Source organism: Trachemys scripta, chromosome 4 (genome assembly GCF_013100865.1).
Source record: "Trachemys scripta elegans isolate TJP31775 chromosome 4, CAS_Tse_1.0, whole genome shotgun sequence".
NCBI classification, from domain to species: domain Eukaryota; kingdom Metazoa; phylum Chordata; order Testudines; family Emydidae; genus Trachemys; species Trachemys scripta.
This window is the reverse complement of record NC_048301.1, coordinates 54871052-54880494: the sequence shown is the minus strand read 5'-3', so window position 1 is coordinate 54880494 and position 9443 is coordinate 54871052. Positions and strand designations below refer to the sequence as shown.

Below are 9443 nucleotides of genomic sequence, written 5' to 3'. Positions count from 1 at the left end.
ATTAGCACCATCAGCTACTGGGAGAAAACGACCTGGAAATTCAGCGATAAAGTGGGATCCTCAGGTAACAGCAGAAGCACCTTTTTGTGCTCCTGTAATACTCAAAAGCGCTCAGACAGTGGGCAGTTGCCTTCCTGGCAAATTATTCTCCATAACTTCGTGCGGGAGAGCAGACGCTTTTCTTCTAATGCGAGAAGAATGCTGGGTTTTTTTCAATGTCTCCTTTGGAGGTGCTGCCGGTTCAGTGGGGCGGACTCAATCCGGAATGGAGCAGGCAGCCCCCGGTGGAAAACAGTGACATGTTACAAAAGCAAAACACCATTTTAAAGCCCCAAATAAAATCGTAAATCACTTGTGTTAAAAGAGGCACCAGGGCCACTGTGTAAACTGAGGTACAGTTAAATATTTATAGTTTAAAGGATTATTTTGTCTATGTTAGAAGAAACATCAAGTTCACTTGGTTCAGGACTCTGTCTACACAGAAATACAGGCACAACAATGCCCTGCAGAAGAACTGGAGGGTTTGGATCATGGCAGTAGCTCCCCAAATTTATTTTCGTTTTTTTAAATGTGTGTGTGTAGAGGGAGGAGGAGGTGGGGAGAGGAATATATAACTGAACAGCAGAAAACACCTTTCTGGAAACAAAGGCAAGGAGCAGCATTTCAATTGCAAATGCATCAGCCAGCGACCAAATAACAGTTGTGGGAAGACACTCATAAAATTAATGTACCTTACTTTTAAAAAAATCAAATGCTTACTACAGTTACCTCGGTGCAGCTTAATAAAAAATTAGCCTTACTGACAGTCTTGTCAACATCTTAAGTAAATTATCATAGCGCTGGTCTTTGGAGAAGAGACCCTACACTTCTTGCTAAAACACCTCCTATCATTAATCTTAAACCACTTGAAGATTATGATGGAAAGAATGGGATCACTAGCCATTATCATCTCAAATTGCTGTTAAAAAGTCCGCTGTTTATTTTTTGCAACCAAAGCAAATGTATCTGGGAAATGCAGAAGAGGGAAGAAAGGAAAACACAAGAAAGGCAGAACAATTGAGGCGAATCCTGTTGCAACCCCGATGATAAACACATGGAAAAAGCTGTTACTGCTCTTTGGATTGCTGGAATTTGGGCAGACGTTAGAAAAATAAACAAAGCGATGGCTCCACATCAGCTCTGTAAATGCAATGATACAGTCAATGGAAGGTAACTCTTTTTCTAAATTAATTTTCTTTTTCCTGAATACTAAATATTTGCTTACCTCCGCATCGACCAACTGATAAATACTACTTAAAACTATTTAAAAACTACTTACACCTTCAAGTGCTCATTTTCTTATACAAAATCATTTCCTTTTTATTGCTGTCTTTTTAAATGTATTGTATGATTTTATAATATCAATAAAGTCTATAATAGCATTTATTTATGATGATCCTACACACTTGAAAAATCTGCTCCCAATGAAATCTTTTCAAGAGGGATCTATGGTTTTATTGTAGTTCTTCCTGTTGCAATCTGATTCCACTTTAAATTGCCTTTTTTTTTTTTTTTACAGCTGGAAAATAAAATACTCTTTTTGTTCAATTAATTCCAGGATTTGGCATAAACGGGACAATCTGCTGTGTTCTAGTCATTCAACCTGAAATGTTATCCGCGTACCTTTGCACCTTAAATGAATGCACAGTTCGAGGTGAACGGTGCATGTAGCTGAATGCAACCAAAATGCAGATTGTAAAGTCCTTCTTTAAAATGCAAAAGTTCACAGGAAGGTTTAACAATACGTTGGGAAACAATCGACTCCCTTCCCCAAAGACAGACACAGAGAGAGAGAGGAAACACTAAAACCTGAGGATGCAAATTAAACTAAACTAAACCCATCTCCGTGCTTTGGCGAGTTGAATTTTCCTGTTGTTCCTACGAGAAATCCATTTCGATATCAGTGTAATAAAGAGAGAGGTAGGTGGTGGCTGTTGTTTTTTTTAACGGAGACAATATTTTTATCTTGACGTTAAAGGGATGCATAACATTCGAACGGAAACTTCTGCCTTAAGCCCAGGTACGTGTAGCACAGACAGAGAGCTCCACCGCCTGCTCCCCCGCATTGCCCCAGCAGTGACCTCAGCCCGGAGATGCAGAGAGGTGAGAGGTGACTCTGCGAGCTAGCGCAGACCTGGCCCTTTTAGAGCCATAGCGTGGAACTGGGGCTAATCAGTCCTTTACTGGATTAAAATATAGGGAGCAGAAGGGAAGCCCCTTCGTTGCAAAGAGCATACACTGGGAACGAAATGAAGAGAATACTGTCCTGAGCAGACGGATTTAGCACTAACAAACAGTTTTGTTAAGGTAAACTGTAAAATTATATATACACTGTACCGCTAGATCAGCTAGATATACACCTCTGTATGTGTGTGCGATCATATCTATCTATTACACACATTGTCATGCAATAAGGTTATAAAGTTATGATACAGCATGGAAGAACTGTAGTCCTATATGCTGTGCAACTGAGATGTGCACAATGAGTAGGTTGTGGAACACTGCACTGGCGTGTTAAAATAATTATCTCCATATCTAGAGATCCACTATTTACATTATAATGCACAACTAAGTTACATAAGAAATCCGGGAAAGATTGGCAAATTGGGTACACATTTCCAAGTTATTCATTTCGCTCTAACGTATGGAAACAGAGAGAGAGAGTAATAACTCGGAAATATATACATTATACACACCCACATACACACAGATAATGGAACATTTGCAAATTGATCGCTTAAAACATTTCCCCTAAAATTAGGAAATGTTCCTTTATTATTTGGGTACCAGCGATTTTTAATAACCCCGTCGAATCAGAGAAGATGGTCAGTTGTCTGGTTAAAGTAATCTGCTCTAATGCAATTATTTTACTAGGTTAATATGCAATTGCAAGAAGAATGAGTATAGAAATGAACTGGGATGCAAGGGAAAATGTTTTCTAAACTAAAGAATGTGGGGGGAGTGGGAATATTTGGAGCAGGATAGGAACCTGTAGTAAAAAATAGTTGATTTTGTTGCTATAACCCTGCTAAAGCCAGGTTACAAAGTTTAGTTTTTGTTTTCCAGGAAGTAAAACGTTCATTTTAAACATTAGTAAGCAGTTTCTTGATTAGTGGTGGAATGAATTTCAGGAGTGGAGCGAATACAGCTCGGAGTGAGGAAGAAATGATCGTGTACGGTAGCAGCAATATTTCCCGGAGAAATCAAACAGACCCGCAGCTCAGGTAAGCTGCTACACGAAACTATTTTTAACTGAACAAAAGACTGGGCAAACAACATCTGACGTCAGTGGCCAGCATCCTCAGCTAGTGAAGGAGAGATACTTAAAGTGGACGACGAGCTTATCTCACAGAACCTTTCTTCTGACCCCCTCCGCCTCCCCACCCCAAAATGCATAAAGGAGGCAAAGCTCACTCAGCATCGTAGATCCTATAGATGCAGAGGTTCTTATGAAGCACCTCTTGGTTGATCCCGCCTGTGTTAAAGAGCAGCCTCATAGCCTAAGGGGGGGGGGGTGGATTGTAAACCGCGGAGATGGGAACTACAGAAGCGAGGCTAAGGAGACTTGAGGGAGGTAAGGGTTAAAAGGTGATGTAAAGGACAGGTGTAGCAAAAAGCTCTGTTACGAAGTGACAGCTGTTACCAAAAATATTTTGCAACTTTTGGGACTGTCAAGAGTGGAAGTTCCTTTAGCCCACAAGCCTTTTCTCTATGTATCTGCAAAGGATCCGAATCCCTAATGAGCTGCATTCATTGTTAAGGGTAGGTCTAGTTCTGCGCCTGGTTTATCGCTAACACACACATCTGCTCGGGAGACAAAGGCAAGTGTATTTATACTGCCCCTCTCAGGAGCTCCCTGAGTGAGTACCTTGCTCGCGACCACAGACTGGAGTAAACAGAAGAGACGTTCCAAGTTTAGCGATCAGAACAAGGCTTGGAGGCGCTTGATTTATTGTGAGCCCTATTCGCAAGCGCTGTAAAGGCGAGTGGTCATTATTTCCTAATAAACAATTCCCTTCATACCGAGCTGTGCTGACTGAGTGAGTGACTCACTCCTCTGTCCTGCCTGGAAGGAAGGATTGACCCCCGCGGCTTTCTAATACTGTAAACTTTGGAAATCTCCTCACATTGTTTGAAACGATCATCGCTCGCTCTTTCTGTTGTGCAGGCGGCCTGAGGGCTGAATGGGTTTCCTGAAGCACCCGACTGGGGTGCTAAGGGATCTCGAAAGGTTAGGTTTTCCTAGCTGCTGCCCATAGTCTGCCACGCCTTGCAAGGAAGCCTGACGTCTGGGTAGGGACGGAGTGATCAGGGGCTGGGGGCTCTTTGCCAAGGAGGTTGGAGTGGGGTGAACGCAACTGCACGCAGTCATTGCAGGCATGAAACCTTGCAAGCTCTGGGCGAATTCTCCTTGCCTCCTCCCCCTGGTCTTCCTGCGTCTCCCCCGCCTATGCAGCCAGAGTCAACAAGGGGCCGCGATTCGTGTGGCTGAGTTAGTTAAAATAAATAAACCCACGAAGATTCACTGGCGAGCAATGCCGCATCGACCCGAAGGTTTATTAAGAAGCGAGGCTGCTCCAGTCCCTCTTAAAGGCGTGAGGGCTGCAGCCAAGCAGAAGTCAAGTCACACTTGTTATTCAATTCAAACTTCCTCTTGCCCTGCCCTGGCCGTGCCACCCCGGGGAAGCTCACACACCAAAGCCATTGGCGATCGCTACCCACCGCTGCTCAGCCCTTTGCCACCCGCCACAGAGCAGAGTGGGGAAGGGAGCTGGCACAGCAAGCCAAAGCAAACACAGCGAGCCTACGGGACACGTTGGGAGATGGCATCAAACCCGCTCAGCTTGTTCATCTTTTCCCTCCGCGCCGATCTGAACAAAGATGCAAGGAGAGGGCTGCCATAAAGTCCCTTTTCTTTCCTATTGGCAATGGGGATTGTGAACCCAAATGAAAATCCTTATAGCTGTCTCCTGGTGAAGATGCAATTGCTGTTATTGCCAATCACGATTAGCAATAATTATCCCAAAGGCATGAAGGATTCAGCTGCCAAGTTATTCTGAATAACCTGTTTGGAACAGGCAACAAAACATTAGGTCCAAACACAAACTAACTGCAAAATTCTAGTAACAGAGCTCTTCAAAGAGGATCAGATTCCAAGTAAGATCCTAACTCCTGGCTCCTCATGCTACGTTTTCTCTCAAGTATCTTACGCCTCCATTATTATTTTTTCTTACATTCTGTATTTCCCCCACAAAGGTCTCTGCAAGCATGAAGTAGCAACTAAGCATCTTCTCCAAACATCTTTACTTGTTTACTCAGCTCTCTCCATTTTAAATACAAATTAAACAAACTGGAGGGATAATGCAGTCCCAGAGCCAAGCCAGAGTTGCTCTGTTTATACTCTGAAACTCATCCTTAGGCCCTCTGAATTGGGAAAGTTTAAATGAAGTGTAACTAGAAGGAGGTCACAGGTGACTGACAAGTTCAAGCTACTTATCTCAATTATCAAATAGTTTTATTTCCAAATTGTGTTCAATTTGATTTTCCTGCCTCGCCACAAATTAGCTTAGAAAAAAATCAAATGAAAGCAGACAATTTAAGCCAAATCCTGTAAACCATTATTTATTTGTAAAATCATTTTTGTGATATATACTCCCATTAATGGTTATGCAGTTGCCAAATCTTTCCAAGTGGATTTTGAAATGTAGCCATCAAATTATTTCAAAGGCAGGACTATTAGGAACAAAAATAATTATGAACTTTCAGAAGCATTATAAAAAATGAGTTTCTGAATGTTGTCTCTTTAAATTTCACTTAAATTTTGGTTTCATTTAAGCCTTGAGGCACAGTAGAGAGCTATTCAGTGTCTAACAAGGAGTTTGGAAAATAATGCTCAGTACCAGAATAGAGCACAATTTCTCCATAAAATATGGATAAGGAATCAATTCATAAACACAAATACCCACTAGAACTGAGTTTTAATATAGTATTTCATATGAACATTATTATATGCATTATTTAGGAGATAACAAAAGCTCTTCAAATCAAGGCTTATACAGTCACATCTGGGTTTTTTCCCCTTCTAATTTTCATTTTTTAGAGAAAATATTAGGAAAAAAATTACACTTCCCCCTGTTACCATATATATTAACTGTTACCATCAGCTTTTAATCAGCAACATGTATATTGCCTTAGATTTACAGAATCCATTCCATGTTGCTTCTTTCAGAGGACAGTGAAATGAGGATACTATCTTTATTCAGTTGTAAGATTTGATGTTAAAAAACAAAAGCACAAACACACTTGTCTTACCATTTGTTTTAAGTATATATAAGTACACACACATTGAAACTGAAATAATGAACTTTAGATGACATTATTTGAGCAATCAGACAAATCATAACACAGACCTCTCCAAATAAGAAGTGGGTAGAGTGAATTCACCTACATTAGACCCAGAGTTATCCCTAACCAAAGGTATTCTACTTGGGATATTTAGTAAATTTTGCTGTGTAAAGTCCTATCCCTGCACTGTCAGTACAAATTCTTTAGGCCCTCCAGTCTAAATAAGATATCTCCAGTAACCAGGGAAAGATTAAAAATCTACTCTTAGGTTTCAGATAGTTTGATATAATTCTTTTGCTAACCCCATTTTTTTAATAATACGATTACTCTATAATCTAGGTGAAAGGATAAATATTGAAGAAGCCTCCTTTGTGAGCCATATTTTTTTCCAGTGTACACCAACACAGCTTTGTCCTTTGGATGAAAAGGCAGACAAAGTGTTTTCAAAATAGAAACACCTAGGATTATTTTGAAAAACATAAGCAGTTTTTTAAAACACTCTGGAGTTTTCTGAACAACTCTGATGTACTCACATTCTTATCACAACTATTTTTTTTTTTTTTACAATTGTAAGTGGATATTCAAGCTAAATTGATGCTTTATGTATATCCTGTCTCAATTTGTAAAACTATTCTCTGGAAGGAGATAATTTGAAAAAAAAAATACAAAAAAGAAGAAACGATACCACTGACAACAATTTACTTAAATTCTCAAACCTTGAAATTGATGCATCTCCTATCAATCATAGTCAGAAGATACGGTAAAACACATCCAACATTTGTATATCAAAAGTGGGACTAAAAAAACCTGTTTTGTTCAATTTAAACATCCTTCACCGTGTTGTAGTTTTATATGCTGATATTGATGTGTGCACTTATTACAAGTTAGATTTCTCCTTTCAAACATCCATAAGGTATTAACCTCACAAAATTAAAGTACATGCCATTCTACTGTACAGATGTTTGTTCTCACTGGCTTACTGACAATGAAATATTTATTAAATAGTAATAAGGAGATATTGACTTCTCTATTCTGTCAATATGAAGATTTGTTGATCTGTGAGGTTAATATTGATGAGGCAGAGTGAGGTAAACATTTGGTTAGGAGGGTAAATAAATTCTGATATTGACATAAATAAAACTTAGTACTAATATGAAAACTAACCTTTTTGTTTTTATTGGTTACACACACATTAGTGCAACCTATCAGCATGTGAATGCATAGAGCCATATCGTATGCTTACGCCAATGTCAACACTTGACACTAGTTTTGTAGAACATAGTCCAAAAATGTCTGTCAGAGGAATTTAAAACTAAGCTCAAATGATGCCAAGCACTTGCGGTCTTTAGTCATGCTGTGTGTTCATTTCAAGCAGACAGTGTTCGTTTACAAATGAAGTAGTTCCTTAAAATACTACTGGATGGGCTCTGTTTATGTCCTCAGTATTGTTCATATGAAGGAGACTTCGTTCCTGCTTAAGAATGGCTTTGAAAGAAAAATAGGATGAGCTCTTCTGTCAAAATATTATTTTTGTTTGTTGTCTCATCAAAATGTCAGTAGAAGTCTCCCCTCCTCTCTTTACCCTCTGCCACAGAACACAATAGCATACAGGCTTTGAACAATACCAGAAGCCATTTAACTTGATGGGTCTGGCAGAAGGAGCTACTATTTTGTTCATTATTTTCCTCAGATTTCCCTTCATTTTATTTAAGAGAAGCTCAGTGCTGCTTATTGTGGAAGAATCTACTGTTCCATCCGTCAGGTGTGTCTCTCCCATCTTATATTATTTTAATGTATCATATTTATGTGTTGGAGACAACGTGTGTGACTTGCATCTTGGTTTTCTGGGTAGAGATTAAAGTTATGCAACCTAGTATTTAAGGTGATAAAAGATAATAGAGCTGCGGACAGAAAAGCCACAAGCAACAATATTGTCAACCTTCAGATTTTTGATCACCGCTGACGGCCCTGATCCTGCAATCAGATTTACACAGGCAGAGCCTGGCACTCATGCAGAACTCCGACAGTCAGGGCAGCTATGATTTCAGGATCTGGAATTTGGGCTTCAAAGTCACATAGGTGCTTTTGAAAATCCCATCCATAGCAATTTTAGAAGCGGTACTCTTAGGTGTGTTAAAAGATGTCACCAAATAACTTGGGTATTTCTGGGTAACAAGTGTACTTGACAGATACTGGCAGACAGCATATAGTATTCCTAGGCTAACTAGAAAATTCCAGTCCATTCCCCTGCAAGGCCAGGGTATATTTCCTCAGAAGAGTACATTAAGATACCAAACCCATACTTGATCTGTCTGTAGTTTCAGTGCTGTAGGAATAATACCTGGATTTCTTACGGGGCAAATAATAGATGAACAATTGCTCTGCCAATGGAGTAAGCTGAGTAAGAGAGAAAAGTCAATAATAACTAGAGGGCCTCCTATGTCTAGTTGCACATTTCACAAAACGGATTGCATGTGGAAGAAAGGCAGCAATTGTGTAAACCGGGTATAGATAATTCCCATGCTGTGAAAACCTCTCTACATTAAGAACACTGGTGGAGTAAAAGGTTACAAGAAAAAGGGTAATAAAAAAAAATCAAAAGAAAAGGAAATCAAAATAGGTGCCTTTGCAAGTAAAGAAGCCACACTCTGACATGGTGGTCTTATACACAAACACATTTGTCTTTCAGACCCTCTGCTCTTGATTAGAATTCTGATGCCACTGGAGGGGTTACAATTTTGTTGAGTTTCTAGATCTCAATTGTGCTGTCAAGGGATCATTCTTTCTGGTAATAAGGTAGCTAGTGGCCCCTGGGAGAGAGGGAAAACAATTGACTCTTGAAAGCAGAAACATATACTGAAGTCTAGAGTAGGTTTTTGGCAGTGTACCAGGTCTTTTCTCATAGCATTTATCATTGTAGCAATGAAAAAATTGTGGGAGTTCTACAGGCAGTTGAAAAAGGAAAAAAGAACACAACAACAACAACAACAAAAACTAGAGGTAATTTATTTTGAAATGGTATTTAAGAGCAGGTTGTTCTTTGTTTGCCACACTGTTGG

At 39.6% G+C, this 9443-nt stretch overlaps 1 long non-coding RNA gene across 1 annotated transcript; it reads left to right on the top strand.

Moving 5' to 3' along the window:
• Positions 1 to 562: 562 nt before the first annotated feature.
• LOC117875721 lies at positions 563 to 7523 on the top strand. The gene is made up of 3 exons (XR_004645338.1): positions 563 to 1209; positions 2018 to 2142; positions 3106 to 7523. It is a non-coding gene; the product is annotated as an uncharacterized LOC117875721 (long non-coding RNA).
• The last annotated feature ends 1920 nt before the right edge of the window (positions 7524 to 9443 follow it).